Source organism: Lissotriton helveticus, chromosome 9 (genome assembly GCF_964261635.1).
Source record: "Lissotriton helveticus chromosome 9, aLisHel1.1, whole genome shotgun sequence".
Classification (NCBI taxonomy): domain Eukaryota; kingdom Metazoa; phylum Chordata; class Amphibia; order Caudata; family Salamandridae; genus Lissotriton; species Lissotriton helveticus.
The window spans coordinates 1,165,854,843-1,165,875,209 of record NC_136070.1 but is presented as its reverse complement, the minus strand read 5'-3'; the positions used below and the strand labels follow the sequence as shown (position 1 = coordinate 1,165,875,209).

The window sequence follows — 20,367 nt, the reverse complement described above, 5'->3', positions numbered from 1 at the left end:
AGAGTGAGCTAGAGGGAGTAAGACAGAGAGAGAGGGAGCTAGAGGGAGCTAGACAGAGAGAGGGAGCTAGAGGGAGTAAGACAGAGAGAGGGAGCTAGAGGGAGCTAGACAGAGAGAGGGAGCTAGAGGGAGTAAGACAGAGAGAGAGGGAGCTAGAGGGAGTAATACAGAGAGAGAGGGAGCTAGAGGGAGCTAGACAGAGAGAGTGAGCTAGAGGGAGTAAGACAGAGAGAGAGGGAGCTAGAGGGAGCTAGACAGAGAGAGGGAGCTAGAGGGAGTAAGACAGTGAGAGAGGGAGACAGAGGGAGCTAGAAGGAGTAAGACAGAGAGAGAGAGGGAGCTAGACAGAGAGAGAGGGAGCTAGAGGGAGTAAGACAGAGAGAGAGGGAGCTAGAGGGAGTAAGACAGAGAGAGAGGGAGCTAGAGGGAGCTAGACAGAGAGAGTGAGCTAGAGGGAGTAAGACAGAGAGAGAGGGAGCTAGAGGGAGCTAGACAGAGAGAGGGAGCTAGAGGGAGTAAGACAGAGAGAGGGAGCTAGAGGGAGCTAGACAGAGAGAGGGAGCTAGAGGGAGTAAGACAGAGAGAGAGGGAGCTAGAGGGAGTAATACAGAGAGAGAGGGAGCTAGAGGGAGCTAGACAGAGAGAGTGAGCTAGAGGGAGTAAGACAGAGAGAGAGGGAGCTAGAGGGAGCTAGACAGAGAGAGGGAGCTAGAGGGAGTAAGACAGAGAGAGGGAGCTAGAGGGAGCTAGACAGAGAGAGGGAGCTAGAGGGAGTAAGACAGAGAGAGAGGGAGCTAGAGGGAGTAATACAGAGAGAGAGGGAGCTAGAGGGAGCTAGACAGAGAGAGGGAGCTAGAGGGAGTAGGACAGAGAGAGAGGGAGCTAGAGGGAGCTAGACAGAGAGAGGGAGCTAGAGGGAGTAAGACAGTGAGAGAGGGAGACAGAGGGAGCTAGAAGGAGTAAGACAGAGAGAGAGAGGGAGCTAGACAGAGAGAGAGGGAGCTAGAGGGAGTAAGACAGAGAGAGAGGGAGCTAGAGGGAGCTAGACAGAGAGAGGGAGCTAGAGGGAGTAAGACAGAGAGAGGGAGCTAGAGGGAGCTAGACAGAGAGAGGGAGCTAGAGGGAGTAAGACAGAGAGAGAGGGAGCTAGAGGGAGTAATACAGAGAGAGAGGGAGCTAGAGGGAGCTAGACAGAGAGAGGGAGCTAGAGGGAGTAAGACAGAGAGAGAGGGAGCTAGAGGGAGCTAGACAGAGAGAGGGAGCTAGAGGGAGTAAGACAGTGAGAGAGGGAGACAGAGGGAGCTAGAAGGAGTAAGACAGAGAGAGAGAGGGAGCTAGACAGAGAGAGAGGGAGCTAGAGGGAGTAAGACAGAGAGAGAGGGAGCTAGAGGGAGTAAGACAGAGAGAGAGGGAGCTAGAGGGAGCTAGACAGAGAGAGGGAGCTAGAGGGAGTAAGACAGAGAGAGAGAGGGAGCTAGAGGGAGTAAGACACAGAGAGAGAGAGAGCTAGAGGGAGCTAGACAGAGAGAGGGAGCTAGAGGGAGTAAGACAGAGAGAGAGGAAGCTAGGGAGAGCAAGGGAGAGGGAGACAGAGGGAGACAGAGGGAGCTAGAGGGAGTAAGACAGAGAGAGATGGAGCTAGACAGAGAGAGGGAGCTAGAGGGAGTAAGAGAGAGAGAGGGAGCTAGAGGGAGCAAGACAGAGAGAGAGAGAGATCTAGAGGGAGTAAGACAGAGTGAGAGAGAGATCTAGAGGGAGTAAGACAGAGTGAGAGAGAGCTAGAGGGCGCTAGACAGGGAGAGGGAGCTAGAGGGAGTAAGAGAGAGAGAGAGGGAGCTAGAGGGAGTAAGAGAGAGGGGGCTAGAGGGAGTAAGAGAGAGAGAGAGGGAGCTAGAGGGAGTAAGACAGAGAGAGAGGGAACCAGAGGGAGCTAGAGGGAGTAAGACAGAGAGAGGGAGCTAGACAGAGAGAAGGAGCTAGAGGGAGTAAGACAGTACCTAGCGCCGTACATTTCTGACAGAGGTGGTCCATGCGGTAAGTCGTGAGGGGGTGACACCATGAGTTACCCGCACCGGGTGACACCAACCCCAGTGACGCCACAGGGTTTTGGGGTGCCAGGGGGAGAATTTAATGTTCAGCATGGGTATGGGTTTTAGGGTGCCAGGGGTAATTTTAAGGTTCAATGTGGGTATGGGTTTGGGGGGCAAGGGTGTAATTTTAGGGATCAGCGCGGGTATGAGTTTCTGGGCTTCAAGGGGGTGATTTTAGGGTCCAGAGTGGTAATGGGTTTTGGGGTGCCAGGGGGTAATTTTAGGGTTCAGGGTGGGTATGGGTTTTGGGGTGCCTGGGGGTAATTTTGGGGTTCAGGGTGGTAATGGATTTGGGGGGGCAAGGGTGTAATTTTAGGGATCAGTGCGGGTATGGGTTTTGGGGAGCCAGAGGTAATTTTAGGGTTCAGGGTGGGTATGGGTTTTGGGGGGTAAGGGTGTAATTTTAGGGATCGGCGTGGGTTTGGGGTTCTAGGTGGATGATTTCAGGGTTCAGGGTGGTAATGGGTTTTGGGTTGCGAGGGGGTAATTTTAGGGTTGCATGTTTTCTCCACTTGACCTGAGCATTAATCGATCCCGTTTATCTGACATTTTAGCCCCGCCCCATTGATTAACATTAGCCACGCCCCTTCATTTGCCATGTTAGCCCCCCCCGAAATTAAGACCTAGTTGCGCCCCTGGACACTACACAGTCAACATCCTGTGATTCTCCCCGTGCCTACCAAAAAAAAGAGTGAGTTCTTGTGTGATGTAACTAGTGTTTATGTAAAAGGCTCATTTTCGAATTAAGTTCGTGCTATAAAAACCGCAAAAAAACTCTGACAAAGCCTTAACAGAGATATATTGGCTTTGCCAACGCTTGTTCCCGTTGCTACGCTCGTGGCTCTGTAATGGTCACGTGATACAAAGCGTTGCAAGGCCGTTGCTAAGGGTGATTTCTCTCAAGAGTAACCCTCTCTTGACTGGTTCCGCTGCTAGTTGGAAGGCTCTCTGAAAGGATTGTCCTGATATGTTCCGCCCACGGCAACTTCTGTAGCGCGATCAGCAGCCGCGAGCCACGCGGGTAGTTTCGCGTCACGAGCGCTCCACCTACCACGTCACCAGCGTGTCGCCGCCTGCCGTCCCCCTCTGTTTCTCTACCGGCTGTTTAGTCCCGGTCCCCGTGGCTTCCCGTCTAGTGGCACCGCCGTTAAGCCCTCCTCTTGCGCGGACGGCTCAGCCTGTCGCTGCGAGCGCAGACCAGACCGTTTATTGCCTATCTCTCCAGTAGTCGGCCCTACCAGGTTCGGTGAGTCAGTGTCTACACTTGCTGCGGAATCAATGAACGTCCTTCCCTTTACGGGTCTGGGCTTACGCCGGCCTGCAATAAGAGCACAAAAGCACTCCTTCGGGAATGGACGTTCGGACCTCCTCTGTCGGTTCTGTGGGACTGGGCTGCTGCCTCATAATTTACGCCTGTGTATGCGCATAGACATCATACACCAGGCCCCTACAACAAACATTTGAAATGCATTGATAATTGAGGCTTTGTTAATAATGTGTTACATTTGGAAAGGTGCTCGATACTATGTCCTGCTTATATATCAATCTGGCAGTTCACTGTGTTGTTTCAAGCATTTTAATTGGAGGTGTGTGAGATTTGTTACGTAAGCATACTTTCTGGAATTTGGCGTCATGCTTCCTATTATAAGATTTAAAAAAAGTAAGCATTATGACCGCTTAATCAAATACTATTCGGGTGGCGATCTTATCATGTGAGCACGGGAGTAACTCGAACGACTCGAACGTGTGGTGCTTTTGTTTGTACGTTTATATTTCTTGCCGTATACATTTTTGTGCGAAAAACATCATCCAGAGGTGCATTGTGCTTTAAAATATAGCTCTATATGCCAGATCTCCATTTCGTTACAGTACGCAAATGAAAATTACATACGTTTCGCACACCCTTACTCAGGGCACAAGTCTTAAAAAAAGACATTTTGTGGGGGGGGGGACTAAACTAGTTAAGCAGTATGTAATTGACATCACGGCGCATGAGATGGCGCATGAGATCACGGCGTGTGACATGACATCAAAGCACATGACATCACACATGGCATCACAGGAATGTACATCATAGAAAGTGGCTTCACAAGCCACGACTTTACAGCAGTGGCATTACAAGAAGTGACATCAGATCTAAAGCCCTCACATATATGTTTAGCAGGTTTATCGTGTACTTTTGAGCGCATTGTGAGGATAATGGCACAGTGAACTATGGAAGATACGACTTCTACACATTGCAATCCCACAGTTTTATGTAACACATCTTGTACATTCATTTACAAACATGATTTATTGTACATGTAATATGCACGTGTTGACGTAAAGCGCTCTGACACCCTGCATTGGAAAGAGTAGGGCTATACGAGAAAAAAAAAAGTGTTACTTAACGTCTCCTCAGGGAAGTAAGCTCTACATAAATGCAATTTGTTTTGTTGTAAATACTGGGAAAGACCAACACATCTGATATTCTTACAGTGCATGTGTATCTCCTAAACCGGGACTGAACAAAGTGAAAAGCTGCCTCTCTTAAGTATGTGTGAAGTGATAACTAGGTGTGAGCCTTTGTTTCCCCTCCATTTGCATCAGGTGTGAGGCTTCTGTCTGCTCCCAGCCAAGAGACTCAAACAAAAGGAAGCCTCATGAGTCATGACCCCCTCAAATTTGGCCTTTGTTACGGGCCCAGCAGGAGTCTTAAATAAGAAAGCCCCATCCTGTACCTACCTGCACTTGGTTGCAGAACGAAAGGAGACAACGTGCAGGCACTGCTGAAAATGTCCCGGTGTTTGGAAATTTCACCAGGACGAGTTCAGCACACCTTTCAGTGGGGCTTACATTCTTGGCAGGGTGGACGGCGTTCACCCTGTGAAAAAAGTGGGTGGACACCGTCCACCCGCGTGTAACCCCGACTTGTGCCCTGCCCTTACTTTTATAAACCTTGACTTTGTTTAGTGCTCTGCAATGTTTTACTCCTCTCTAGTTATTCGTTTTTCAGTTGGAATCAAAAAGTTAGCCCATATAATATGTAGTTTTGGCAGGGGTGGTCCTCATAAAATCTGATACATCAAGGGCTCGAGTCGGGGGTATATGCAGGTACACAGCGTCCCCCCACTCTTTTCACAGGGTGGACGCCGTCCCCCCTGCAGAGAAGCTGGGCCCCACAGAAATATGCTGAACGTGTCCAGGTGTAATTTTCAGACACCGGGACACGTTCAGCACGTGATGTCATGAGATCATTTGCATATTGTCAGTCCCCCCACTTCTTTTTATAGGACTTGTGCCCTGAATACTTCCTCACCTGACGCCATAGTCCTTAGTATGTTACGAATTTTCCTGTTGTGGGCTCGGTCATTTCCCTTTGCCTCCTTTTTTCAACATTTTATAGTTGGCATGCAAAACAACTTTACGCTGACTGAGTAATTATATAGCTTACAACATGTGCAGCAGGCAACTGGGTCTGATTTTGACAGTGAATAGTTTTACCCCAAATATTCTAGTCTAACCAGTAACTTGTTCCTCTATTACCCTGCAGTTATAGGCAGTAAGCACACCATCGCCGTTGTACTTCCAGGGCCGGGAGACTTAAAACATTGTTACCAACTGACAGGACATCAGACTACTATACCTTCAGTAACTTTCAGAAACGAAAACATCACCTGGTGTCTCATACGTTCTGGATTCCTCCTGAGTTACAGGTGCTGCTTCCGGTAGGTGTAACAGTGTGCCACTATTGTTGGGCATTTAGAGTATGCTCTTTTCTAATCAGATCTGGGGTTGAAGTAGAAAGTTTAGTGCTTTTAGCTTTAGTGCTCTGTTATACTTTAAACTTTTCCTTAGTTATGTTTAACACTACACCGGTCGCCCCACAACTAATTGCAAAGGACCAAATTGCTCTTTTGTTAAGTATTATGGTGCCTTTTTGATTCTGTTTGGCAATCCAACACTTTGTGCTTCGCCATGTTTTAATAATTTGTTAGCTCATGGTCTGCATTCTGAACTACTTCTGGCTTTAAGTCCCTAAGGTGTTGTATGAGTCACTGTATTTCGCTGCCTAGGGCTGGAGGCCCCATGGAACCCTAGTAATTTAATTTTTAACTAGCTGGAACGTAGTTGCGTGCCCTCACACTAGTAACTTTGGAGAGCAAGCTGTAATTAAATAAGGGAACAAGCACTCAGTCCTGTACACTCTAATGCTGCATTCAACAGCGTTAATGAACTGGTTCAGCCTCAGCTGCTGCACAGATGGGGTTAAAATAGTGCTTTAAAGGGTTTTGAAAAACCTATCTGGTGCCTTGAACACCTAGAAACAGATACTTTAGGTGGAATGTATGTCTTCAGTTAGCAACACTAGAAGTTTTGTGCTAGCAATAGGTTGATTTATATATTGTTAATTATATTTCAATAGAACTATTATTTTTAGGGAAAATAAAAAATCTATGAACAATAAACACTTTTAAAAAAAACTTTTCCATCACCATTTGTAAACATTTTGTCCATGTTGTTTTTTTTGGACTTGTGCATGTAACGATTTAAGTAGTGTGATCTGAGGAGAGGAGCAGTTAGTTCGATCTGCTGTCACTCAAACAGGTTCCTCAATTTTATCACTTTGAGGGACAGAAAGCAGCCTGATGTATACTCCAGGACTGTATTTTTGGTTTTTAATTTTTCTTTTTACTGGAGAAGTTGCTTAAGTGATGGCTTTCCTCTTTTAGCGACAAAGATTATCCTGCATCCATTTGTAGGTGGTCATTGCTTAATCATATTGTACTGTTGGTGGTCACGTATAGAAACTGTCATTTATTATGTGAATAAATCGTTTATATGTGGCACACTGCCAAAGCCTTTCACCTAGCTCCTCACAATATATGTAAAATAATGCTGAAGTTCAGGCTGGTTATGGACTCAGTTCGTATTACTCCGAGCCAGTTATCAATGATCTCCCGGGGCTTATACCCTACTAATGGACCCAAAGCTGATCACCAAGTACACCCCTTTAGCACTTCTCTCTCATGGTAGAGAAGTTGTACACCTGGTTCTCTAATGCTACACCACTGCCATTAGTAAGCCTTAGACTCCTAAAAATAAGTTTGCACAACCATCGGCAAGCTCTGCGGATTCACTTCATTGCAGTTCCAGCATGTAGTAATAGTAGTTAATAAATCCATAATGGTAGAGGCCGATCGAGAAGTCAGTCTGAGAAACCGATCCCTAGATAATCTGAAGGAGATGTCTTTGGCTAAGGCTCTTTGTTTCAAGGATTGGGATATCATTACAGATTTATTTATGGACCAATTGAATAAATAGGCCCCTACATGGATAGTGGTGTAGTCTCTCTTCACCCCCCAAAACATAGACCTCCCCTAGAGTGCCCCTAGATTGTTTTCTAGGATATCCCCACAGACCATATCCACCAGCCTTCATAAGGTTACCAATTCTACTGTCCCAGTTATTACACCTCTAGGTAAACTTGATTTGAGACACTGAAACGTAAGTTATCGCACCGTAAAGCTGAGGAGTAGTAGAACTAAAGAGATGGATTGTTAATAAAGGGCTCAGAAGGTAAGCGGTTGGTATTTGAAGACCGCAGTTGGTCCCGGAGAACAGGCTCTCAGATTAGAGTTGGAAGGATGGTTAGCTACTATGGAGTAGTGATTCCCAGAGTCTTGAGAAACATCACTAAGTTAAGAAAGGAATTGATACATAAGTATGTGCCAGTCTCTGACATTCTAGGGTGGTTTTCCAATTGCTTTTAAAGTACAGTGTCTGAATTATAAGTCTACAACTCTAAGTCTGCTTCAATTTGAAGGGACTGAGGTCATTAGAAAGATGCCTAAGAATGACCAGCAGCATATGATTGCATTATAGATGCTCTGATTAGGTCTGGGTTGAAGCTAGTACAGCACTTATAGAGGTTATTTAAAAGCAAGAGAATGGAGGCAGTTCAGTTTGAGAGCTGTGTCCATTACATAGTGTCTGGAAGGAATGGGCGACTGGGATTGAAGCAATGGATAATCTGTCCCTAATCAGTTAAAGATAGCAGAGCAACTCGGGGAAGAGCAGTACACTCCGACAGTACATTTCTGATCGTTCTAAGGAGGATCCTGAAAAGCATGCTGTGTTGACTTACAAGGGGTTAGCTAGTTGGGTGAAAAATGGGCTAGAACAGCAGATTTTCACACCTAAGGGGGGAAGAACTCTCAGCAGAATAGTTCTGGGCCAGAAGGACTAGTGTTCTTCCCAAGGATCCCGGATCGGGCCGGAGCCTAAAGGAAACTGGGTTCAAAGCCAGAGCAACAAAAGATAAAGAAGGAAATGAAACATTTTATTTGCTCTGGGTGGTATTTTGATGGACCTGTTTAATGTGCTACTAAAAGAAGCAGTACAAGGATGACTGTCCATTCAAGACCAATATGTCCGCATCACCTCTGATGGGCAGCAAGCTATCTGTAGAGATGGGTACCAGTGCCCGAACCTATTCGTTCTCAATCTAGTCACGATGGACATCTGTAAAAAGATCCCAATTCCCTTAAACACGTTCTCCCAAACACCATGGGGTTTGTCAGTGAAATTGCTTTCCATGGGAGAAAAGTTCCTGCCTTAAGTGATACTGGGACACAATATATCAAACCAGAGGAATCTCTTACTGGTACCATTGGCAGTGACTTGTAGGAAGTGGGGTCATCATAGAATACCTGCCTGCAGACAACGGGCAGACGTCCATCGGTCCATTTGATGCTCTCTCTGCTTAAAGTAGTAAATACATAATGGGTGTGCTGGACCTTGCCACCAGGCATCCAGATACAGGCTTCCATGAGGAGCATTTCTGTTTAGGTGGTAGCCAGAGCCTTACAATATTCTCTAGAGTTGGATATCCTAAGACAATAGTTCCTAATCACAAACTAACGTTATTTCCTACTTTAAGAGTGAGATGTGGGAGCAAGCTGGCATAACCTATTACTTCACTGTATACCACAAGCAATCCAAGGGGCTGGTGAAATGCTCTAAGAAGACTGTAAATTCCATGATGGGAAGTCAACCCAAGAACTTCATGATGAAATGGAATCTCTTGCCATTTCTTTTATTTGCTTATATGGAGATCCCATTGAAAGAGATCTGTTTTGAGCCTCTTTAAGCTTCTTTTTGGGCATAGGACATTGCTAGTACGGGCTGGGAAAGTACCTTTGAGGTCCCATGCATTTTGGTTTATGGAAGTCAATGGCTCAATTGATGTATAAAGTGAAATATAAACTTCAGCATATCTGAGAAAGGAATTGCGTCACCATAAGGCAACGTGGACTGAGCAGCAGTGTGTCATGTGGTGTTGGAGCCAATTTATCCTTCAGTTGTGAAAGACCAATAGTGTTGACCATACAAGGTGATCTGGAAGATCTGAGGTCAACTATCTGGTTGACACATGTGCCACTCATGGCTAACAATTCGCGGGATCGTTTGGGTACTGGAAAGTATTTTAGTACTTGTAATTGGTCTAGTGATTACTAGCAAATTGTATTGTGACCCGGTGCCAAGGACATAACGTTTATTTGTAAAGTGCATGTTCACTCATAGGTCTCTTGCCGCTGAATAGCAGATGTTTATTGTTACCTAACACTGGTATAAGTTTTATTACCCTCAGAAGGGTGAAAGGCTGAGTGGACCCGCCGATATATGAACCTATGACCATGAGGTCAAACACAGGCTCCTACAGTGGACGCATTAGTCCACTAAGCAACCAGACCCGGAGGTGACTTCTTTCTCCACACCTGGGGGCTTCCAGAAATTTAAGGCTGTGCACTTTGGGTGGAAGAATGCTATCACTACTTTCCTGCCCTAGTTAACTATGTGTTGTGGGGCCTGGAAGAGTTTTGTGTGATGTACCTGGATGATATTGTGATATTTAGCAGTTCATGGAAGGACCACCTGAAGATCCTGGACAGGTGTTAGAGAGGGTAAGGGGGGCAAAACTGACAATCAAGGCAACCGAGTGCCAGGTGGTCCTGTCTTCCACTGGTAAAACTCGCCTTCTTAAGGTGAAGGGACAAGGCTGCACTGGTGGAAATGTTCCATCCACTCAGGCACAAGTAAAAGCATGTCTGGTCCTAACAGGACATTAAAAGTCTTTTTTTTGGCTAGCTATGGAACAAGTGGCCCCATTGACTACACTGGCCTTACAGGAAGCAGCCCAGGAACATGCGCTAAACTGAGGAGTGCGAGAAGGCCTTTGATGATCTGAAGTCTGAGCAATGTAGTCTGGCCGGCCTGTGACTACGATCAGCTCTTCAACAAGTAGACTGAGGCTTCTGATAAGGGGGTAGCTGAAGTTCTCATCTGGTTCAGTGAATGGGAGGGAGTATCTGGTTGCCTTTTATCAGTCACAGGTTTACCGTCACTGGAGCAGATCTCCTCTACCATTCAGGAGTGCTTTGCCACAGTGCAGTCCTCTGTAAGTCGAGACATTACTTGTTTAGAACCAAGTTTGTGGTGCTAACGGCTCACAAGCCACTCAAGTGGTTGATGGCTATGATGGGAGAGAACCCCAAGTTTCTCCGGTAATCAGTCTCTTTACAAAGGTTGAAGTTCATGGTAGAGCACAAGACAGGATTACAGTACGGAAATGCATACAGCCCTTTCTGCTGTTTTTTCCACTCCGAACTGACTTCGCCAACGGTGGAGTAAGTGCCAAGGTGTGCATTTAGCATTAGATTGCAAACACATCGGCTGCGCTTGGCGGCAACAGTAGCTCCCCAACTTGTTGAGCTATGTGTGGAACACACTACTAGTGCACATTACTTCAGCTGACAGCAATGCCGCACTAATGAGACCAAATAGCGGACCAAAAAGGTACTATACCATTAAACCCTGACATGAGGGGGTGGAGGAGTTGAAAGAAATTATTTGGAACTTGCACATGACTGTGGAGAGCATTTTGACTTGCCATCAGTCGTCACGAGCATCCCAAAGATGCCTCACCCCCAGGGTATAATTGCGTTGGTAATTTGTCTTGTAACGGTTGTGAGTAGTACTCCCATTAGAAGCCCTAGCATTGCCCCGGTCAGCTATGCAAGTAGAGTTTTAATTGTGTGAATAGTGACATTTTTTTTCTTATACCAACGCACTGGCTGAACAAAGATTTGTTATGAGCTGTGCTGAGTAACTTTGGATTTTGCTGATCAAAGGGTCAAGTAGTCGAGAGGTGAATTTGGTGATCGTTTTTGGGTCGATTAGTAACATTAAGCTCCCGGACATCAGTGGTCAATGGCTCTGCTTCACACAGACTGCATCCAGTTACCCCTGCCTGCCCTAGGACTCTTGAAGAAGTTCGTGCAGGGTGGAATACCACATGTTGCTTTTAAGTCCAGCATATGTACTGCAGCATATGCTGTGTTTAGCTGATTGGTGTCTGACTTGGCAAAATCTTGATTATAGGAGATTGGATAGGTTATGAGTTGTAACATAAAGGATGAACGCCTGGCACTAAAGTATTTTATCAGGGAAAATAAGTCAGCTGGCAGGTAATTGGAAGAAGATTACGAGCTAATTTCGTATTTTTTTGAGCAATGAAGTTACTATGGCAGATCAAAAGCATTGTGCATGGGTGCCAGGGAGAAAGAAGTATTTGAAGAGTTTGAAAAGGCAGAATTATGTATGGTAAGAGATTGCAAGTTCCATTGTGGCTTGCTAGTTTAAATGGGCCCAGGATAGGATTGTGAGCCAGGGCAAAAGTGTGGAATTCAGTTGGTGAGACATATTGTCTTGCGACGAAAGCCCCTTTCTACCAGTTTTTAGTACCATTTTGTGATGAAATGAATGCCAATCCCTCTGCTATAAAGGGACTCCACACTGTAGCCAAATAAAGAAGTTGTTCAAAATGATTCATTATAAAAGGCTTTTAATTTTCGTCAAGAAGTGTCCGGAAATAAAGTGACCTGTGAGCTGAACTTGAAATACTGAGACTGCAACACCAAAATACAAATTATGAACACTTTTCAGAATTGAAAGTTATTGACTTATGCTAATGCTCACCAAATGGTTTTCAATTATATAGCGATACTTCGTGTTTCTTGAAATATACGAGTACTCCCACCTCTCAGTTCATGCTACACCAATCCAATAAGTTCTTCTCTATCTAGAGAACAGTTTAGGAGTGGGAAGAAGTTCATAGTAATTAAAGTCAATTTTACAAAATGTTACCTCACTCTTATCTGGAAGCAGTGTGAGCCTAAGTACCACTTTGTCAGCCAAGTCAGCAAGAAACACAGCTGTCGTCGAAGAGTTTGAAGCAGAAATATTTCTAATGTCGTATAAGATATAGCATATGTTTTGTGCATTGGTAACCATAACTCACGAACCCCATAGGTTTTCTTCATTCGAGCCAGAGCTATCAATACAATTTTAACTGTATTTTTCAGTATGAGTGTACGCACACTTAAAAAAACGGTCAAAAATGTGTGTATGTGTGTGTGTGTATGTATGTATGTGTGTATATATATATATATATATATATATATATATATATATATATATATATATATATATATATATATATATTCCAGCTCAGGAAAACGTTTCTTTTAGGAAACGAAGAAAAGCGCACTCCGGGGGTAAAGCAGCAAGGTTTATTTTTCAGCCCACAAACACTTGTGCAACAGACGCGTTTCGGACGCCAAGTCCTTCGTCAGTGTTTACACAGTCAACAGTCTGATGGCAACATATAAAGATTACCAGCAAACTAGAAAACGGACATTATACATTTAGCGTAAATGCAGTGGCCATTTTAGAAAGGTTAAGATACCATAGTTCATATACATAAAACCAGTGTCAATCACCACGGAAGCCTCAATTCTCCTTATTCCAACTCATACTGCCGTATATCGGCAAGTCACTGCATTTTTTACGCTTTTACTCATTGTCCGTTTACAAATAAAATAAGAGCAAGGCATACTATTTTTTGCATGTATAAAGTATAAAAAGCTCGCATCAATCACATCCGTGATTCAAGTCATTATTCTTGGACATGCATGCTTATGTCTTTCAATGCCTTCAATCAAGGCTGATTTTAAAGGAATAACCACAATTAAGCCGTGTATCGGCATGTCACCACACCTTGCCAGTATCAAATATCATTTCCGCAAAGTTATAATCCTCAAATCTCAAAATCATGATCAAAATCTCAAAGTTTAAGATTAAAAAAGCAATGTTGGATTTACTGGTAAAATTTGCCTGGAGCGATCGGGCAAAAGCACTGGAGGAAATTGCCCTGATCGAAAAGGATATTGCTAAAGACACTGACCATACAAAACAGGAACAACTGAGAGCAGAGATGAAAAAACGACTTATGAAATATGAATTAAAAATCAGACTGAGAAAACAAGAAAAATTCCAACGCGATGAGCGAGATTACGCCCTTGGTAGGATTTTGACATTTTCTAAAAAATTCGACGCACCAAGAGCGGCGATGAAAAAGAAGAGGAACACACCACCACCTGTGGAACCAGCCACCTCTGAATCCAGTGTAACGGACGATGATCAAACGGGTGATGATAGACCGGATGTAACTAAAGAAAATATCGAGAATCCTTTTCATCAGGAATTCGATCTGATCCGGAAGACCTGGCTCAGAGGGGGCAAAGTCAAACCCCCAGAGGACGACGAAGAACTCGAAGAGGAGGCTGGAAGGGGAAGAGGAAGAGGGAAGGCAAAGAAGAGCAATTACAATACTCGCAAGAAGCAGGGCAACAGATGGTGAATGATGGAGAAAACCTAACCATCATTAATCTAACGAAGAACACATTGACCCAGGCAGAAGAAGAAACATTACAGCTAGGATTAACCTTCTGTCCTAATAACAAAATTGAGTATACCCAGACACGTATTGATCTCTTCAAATTAACAAGGAAGATCAAGTTACATAAATTCCACAAACTTAAACCATCCACCGGAGAAGTAAAGAGAACTTCCAAAAAAGTGGGATCACAACCTACAGAATTACTCTCCGTTGGAGATTTGATTACAGCGGACATCTTGGATGAACTTGGGGATGAGGCGACCTCTGTACCACCATCAGTGAGAGAATACAGAGGAATAGAGCAACATTCCCCTGTAACTGACTTTCGTGCCCCCTCCCAATTCAACCCACAGATGCCCTATGACGCCATCGACACTTTCTCTGAGGCAATGATACAGGATCTCATGAAATTGAGGACCCTACCAGCAACGAAAAACAAGAGATGTAAGATGAAGAACAATCTTAATAGAGGACAATCGGATGCACTTACAAACATGGCAAAAATGGAAGGTACAATTATAAAACCCTCCGACAAAGGGGGCAATGTTGTCCTATTAACAAGAGAACATTATCGTGGAGAATCTCTCCGACAACTTGGAATGGAGGAGAACTATCGAAGAAGTGACAAAACTTAATATCAGCTCAGCATTCAAGCCTACAGTGATTTGTTAACTAAATGGCGTAATAAAAGGATGCTGGATACAAATGAATTTTTATTCTTACGTAACACCGAACCTGTCACACCGACATTCTATCACCTGCCAAAGGTTCATAAAGATCTAGAGTGCCCACCGGGAAGACCGATTGTGTCCTCTAAGGGAGGATTGACAGAAAATATGTCGATTTATATTGATTCCTTTTTAGCAAGTTTTGTTGTTGAACTTAAATCCTATGTTAGGGATACGAAACATTTTCTAGAACAAATTGAACTTATTGCTTGGGATACCACATATGTTTTGATCACTCTAGACATTACGAGCCTCTATACGAGTATTAGACATCAAGAAGGTATAGAGGCCGTTAGATATTTTTTGCGAAAAAGGTCTGCAAAATATATGGAGCACAATACCATGCTAATAGAATGTTTGGAGTTTTGTCTTACAAACAATATATTCCTGTTTGGCTCCGAATTGTTTAAACAAATGTCTGGGACTGCTATGGGAACCTGCTTCGCCCCCAGCTACGCGAACCTTTTCGTCGGCTGGTGGGAGGAGCAGGTGGCCCTGGCGGGGACCAATCAGAAGTGGGCAGATCATATAGTGGTATGGCGTCGATACATCGACCTGTTTCTTGTGTGGCGGGGCTCCACCACACAGGCTGTAGCATTTGTTGAGAACCTGAATATGAACAACCTCAATTTAAGATTCACTGCTGACATCAGCGTATCAGAGGTACACTATTTGGACCTAAGAGTTTTTGTAAATGGAGACAAGTTAGAGACAACCCTATATAGGAAACCGACGGCGGGGAATAGTATATTGCACGCCTCGAGTAGTCATCCCCCTAGTCTCATTCGAAGCATCCCCTATGGGGAGTTACTAAGGTTGAGGCGGAACTGTACACAGGATATGGATTTCAGAAAAGCAGCAGAGGAGTGTGTTGCAAGGTTTATCATAAGGGGCTACGACCAGGTACACCTGGATAAGATCTATAAAAAGGTAGCCAAGATTCCAAGAAAACATCTATTTGAGAATAAGAAAAAGCAAGACTCCTCCTCTAATATGAAAAATACGTTTCGTTTGATAACTACTTTTTCTGATCAGGCCAATGTCCTTAGGGGGATAATGACAAAGAACTGGCACATCCTCCACACGGATCCTGTAATAGGAAAGGATGTCCCGATTAAACCCCTTGTAACATTCAGGAAACTTAGATCCATTAAAGACAGAATAGTCAACAGCCATCTCACACCAGTAAAACCTAAAGTGAGTGCAACCCTTAAAGACATGAAAGGCTTTTTCCCCTGTGGGAAATGCCGTGCCTGCGAGAACAGTAAACGAGTCTTATCTTACAAAATACCAGGGCTGTCTAAAATGAAAACCATCAAACAATTTATTACATGCACTACCCCCTATGTTGTTTATTGTCTTACCTGTCCCTGTGGACTCCAATATATTGGAAGTACGATTGAAAATGTTAAAATGCGGATTCTTGAGCACCAACGAGCCATAATGAATAGAGATATGGCATATCCTGTAGCTCGACACTTTGCGGAGGCACACCAAAGTAATAGAGAGCTACTACAGTACTTCGGTTTAGACCACATCCCTTTACATCCTAGAGGGGGGGATAGACTACTCAGTCTTCGGAGACTGGAGTCCCGTTATATCATTGACATGCAGACCAAACAACCAATGGGTCTCAACAGTGGGGAGGAACTTATGGTTCACTTAGGGAAGTAACAGATTTACGTGTGAGAATGATGTTCTTTATGAAAATAGATGAGTCTAAATTGGTCTATGTAAATGATACCTATAGAATACTGATGATGTGCTGATGAGTCCTCTACTCTGAAACAGTTGTGTGATTGTGTATGATATATCTGAATTTTAATCTTAAACTTTGAGATTTTGATCATGATTTTGAGATTTGATGATTATAACTTTGCGGAAATGATATTTGATACTGGCAAGGTGTGGTGACATGCCGATACACGGCTTAATTGTGGTTATTCCTTTAAAATCAGCCTTGATTGAAGGCATTGAAAGACATAAGCATGCATGTCCAAGAATAATGACTTGAATCACGGATGTGATTGATGCGAGCTTTTTATACTTTATACATGCAAAAAATAGTATGCCTTGCTCTTATTTTATTTGTAAACGGACAATGAGTAAAAGCGTAAAAAATGCAGTGACTTGCCGATATACGGCAGTATGAGTTGGAATAAGGAGAATTGAGGCTTCCGTGGTGATTGACACTGGTTTTATGTATATGAACTATGGTATCTTAACCTTTCTAAAATGGCCACTGCATTTACGCTAAATGTATAATGTCCGTTTTCTAGTTTGCTGGTAATCTTTATATGTTGCCATCAGACTGTTGACTGTGTAAACACTGACGAAGGACTTGGCGTCCGAAACGCGTCTGTTGCACAAGTGTTTGTGGGCTGAAAAATAAACCTTGCTGCTTTACCCCCGGAGTGCGCTTTTCTTCGTTTCCTAAAAGAAACGTTTTCCTGAGCTGGAATTATTTCCGCGAGTATCGGCGCGGAGCTTGCACCCGCTGAATGAGTGCCCTGGGATTGCCGGTGCAATTTTGGAGCTCTAATATATATATATATATATATATATATATATATATATATATATATATATATATATATATATATATATATATATATATATATACACATATACATATACATATACATATACATATACATATATATTCACTGAAAAAAACATTGGTTTCAGGCCTTATATAGTTAGGAATTAGCATTTAAAAAAACCTTTGAAATTCACTGAAAAAAACATTGGTTTCAGGAGTTATATAGTTAGGAATTAGTTTTTAAAAAACCTTTGAAATTCACTCAAAAAACTTTAAGTTTTAGTGGTGTGTTAGTTAGCTGGACATTTTACTCATACAAAACCAATGAAATTGCTCCTATATAGTTAGTTGTACTAACTATATTTCACGCACCCGCAATCCACTGCTGATGATGTCACATATTAGATCATTCATGACATGGTCAGTGACATCACTGATGACATCTCAAATGACATCACTGATGACATCATCCAGTGAATGTGGTTTGCTTCGTTATTTAAATATGCATTATATATATATAGCAATTTACATTGAAGAATGAGTGGATATATATAAATAAATATTTGGATGGAGGATTTAGTAGCAGTGTAATTGACTGTTTACTTGACCAATTTATAATGTCTCACTAAATATAGTGGATAGTGACTAAACTGTGTGAATATCTGTATCACTTTGTCAGTTGTTGTGTAAACTGATTCTACAGTTGGTTACTAGCTATGTGAAAGTCTATATTAGTTATTGATTAGTTAACTGAGTATTTGTATGGGAGTGTGAAAGTGTGTGTGGTTCGGTGGGGGGTGTGTTACTGTCCAAAGATGTGTGAATAGTTGATTCAGTAGATATATGAAGTTAAAACTACATGTTCTAACAGTTTGGGTGAGGGAATCTCTTTATGGGTGTTGTGATGAGCAAATATATTTCTCAAAGGTACAGGTCCAACAAACTAAAAAAATAAAAGGCAGTGTATGTGTCAGTTGTTGTATATAAATAAGTATACATAAGACACAATGATTGTGTGAGTGACTGTATGGATAACTGTATACTTGTAATAATGATTTTATAATTCACTAAGTATGACTTATTATCTAAATGAATAGAAGAAGTGGTGTTTGGATAAGTGTTTTGCTAAGTAAACATGCAAGTATGATCCATTGTTTGCATAAGTGAGTAGGATGACTTCATATGTGAATAGGATGCGTGCTGTTGTTTAATGTCGATATAGATGTATAAGTATTTTTGATAGTGTTCTATTGTTCATTGACAGCATGTATGAGTGAATCCATAGGTAAGTGATTAGATGTGTGTATACATCTATGAATCACTGAGTGGATTTTTAGATACTTGTATTGCTGTGACAATGGATTTAAATGTGATACTCTGTATTTTACAAACAGTGATGAAAAATTGTAATAGTGTATGAAAAGGTGTATGTGATAGTCACGTGGATGATGTCATCAGTGATGTCACTGACCATGTCATGAATGATCTAATATGTGACATCATCAGCAGTGGATTGCGGGTGCGTGAAATATAGTTAGTACAACTAACTATATAGGAGCAATTTCATTGGTTTTGTATGAGTAAAATGTCCAGCTAACTATAACACCACTAAAACTTATAGTTTTTTGAGTGAATTTCAAAGGTTTTTTAAAAACTAATTCCTAACTATATAACTCCTGAAACCTATGGTTTTTTCAGTGAATTTCAAAGGTTTTTTTAAATGCTAATTCCTAACTATATAAGGCCCGAAACCTATGGTTTTTTTCAGTGAATTTCAAAGGTTTTTTAAATGCTGATTCCTAACTATATAAGGCCTGAAACCTATGGTTTTTTCAGTGAATTTCAAAGGTTTTTTAAATGCTAATTCCTAACTATATAAGGCCTGAAACCTATGGTTTTTTCAGTGAATTTCAAAGGTTTTTTAAATGCTAATTCCTAACTATATAAGGCCTGAAACCTATGGTTTTTTCAGTGTTTAAAAAAAAAATTGATTGGTTAACTGGCTTATTAAGTGTATCTTAGTGAATATTATTATTATTATTATTATTATTATTATGCGTTCTTATATAGCGCTCGATTACCCGTAGGCATCTCGGCGCTTGCCTTGGGAACCCGTCCTGGCTTTTCCCTGTGAGATACCCGTACTGGGCATCCCCAAGGTGAAAGCCAGGCATCCCGCCGCGGGGGGCCGTAGTGGAGATTAAGCAGGCTGATGCCCAGAGCTGCAGAGTGTGAACCCGTGATTCGAGTAGGCACCGAAACGAGAATTATCAAGTCCTTGGATATTTTGGGCTCAAGACCCTGCCGCGTCGGGAATTGAACCCTGGTCCCGGGTCTGACCTCTGCTTCAGGGTCTACCTCCTCTAACCAGTGAGCCACACTTCTCCACAATACATATATTAGCGAGTAATGTTTAAATATTTAAATATATGCATGAGCGATGTAATATGTGACGTCATCAGCAGTGCATTGCAGACGTGCAAGTAATAGTGAGTCCAACTAACTATAACGTGGGAATTTCAATGGTTTTATGCTAGTAAAATTTCCAGCTAACTATAACTGGTGTGAAACCTATGGTTTTTTCAGTGAATTTCAAAGGTTTTTTAAATGCTAATTTCTAACTATAACTGGTGTGTAACCTATGGTTTTTTCAGAGAATATATATATATATATATATATATATATAAAATTTCTATGGCAAAATGAAACCCCTTATTTTGTTCCTTTTCAAATTAAATGTATTTAAGTGTTACCACTTTATTCCAATCAAGATGACTTCAGGTGTGCCATACTTTTGTCATAAGTAAGACTGTTAGCGTTCTAGTTGTTCTTTAGAACACTCTGGGACATTCTGTCATTGGGCTATAGTTGGGCTACATCTGGCTGATATTTGGGCTACATTTGTTTTTTTTTGTCTCTGGTGGCCATCTTTGGGCTACATTGGGCTACATTGGGCTACATTTGGGCTCTAACATATATATATAGCCCAATGTAGCCCAATATATATTTTTTCATAGTTCATTTTCGTAAAAACCACTGGAGCATATATCTTGAGACATAGCAAAGGCACATCGGGCTACCAGTCCCTACAATTTTGCCAAGTTTGGTGGAAAACCATTCAGCCGTTCGGGCTAAAAGTGAGTCCAACCGCCCTATGGAAATTAACATGGGGAAAACACGTTTTGGGACCCCCCTTTTATCTCGGCCCCCGCTTGACTAATCCCC

General features: G+C 42.6%; 2 protein-coding genes across 5 annotated transcripts in view; both read left to right on the top strand.

The window, feature by feature from the left end:
• The first annotated feature begins 3,307 nt into the window (after window positions 1–3,307).
• PTPDC1 (protein tyrosine phosphatase domain containing 1) overlaps window positions 3,308–20,367 on the top strand; it is a 353,990-nt gene continuing 336,930 nt past the window's right edge. Inside the window, exon 1 of one of the 2 annotated variants that reach the window (XM_078661619.1) lies at window positions 3,308–3,336. The gene's annotated coding sequence lies outside the window, so the exon portion shown is untranslated. Of the gene's footprint in view, window positions 3,337–5,753; window positions 5,798–20,367 lie in introns of those variants that run through there. The other variant, XM_078661618.1, reaches the window with a different exon arrangement.
• BOD1 (biorientation of chromosomes in cell division 1) overlaps window positions 5,746–20,367 on the top strand; it is an 81,500-nt gene continuing 66,878 nt past the window's right edge. For 2 of the 3 annotated variants that reach the window (XM_078661622.1, XM_078661625.1), the window contains exon 1: window positions 5,746–5,797. The gene's annotated coding sequence lies outside the window, so the exon portion shown is untranslated. The remainder of the gene's footprint in view (window positions 5,798–20,367) is intronic. The other variant, XM_078661626.1, reaches the window with a different exon arrangement.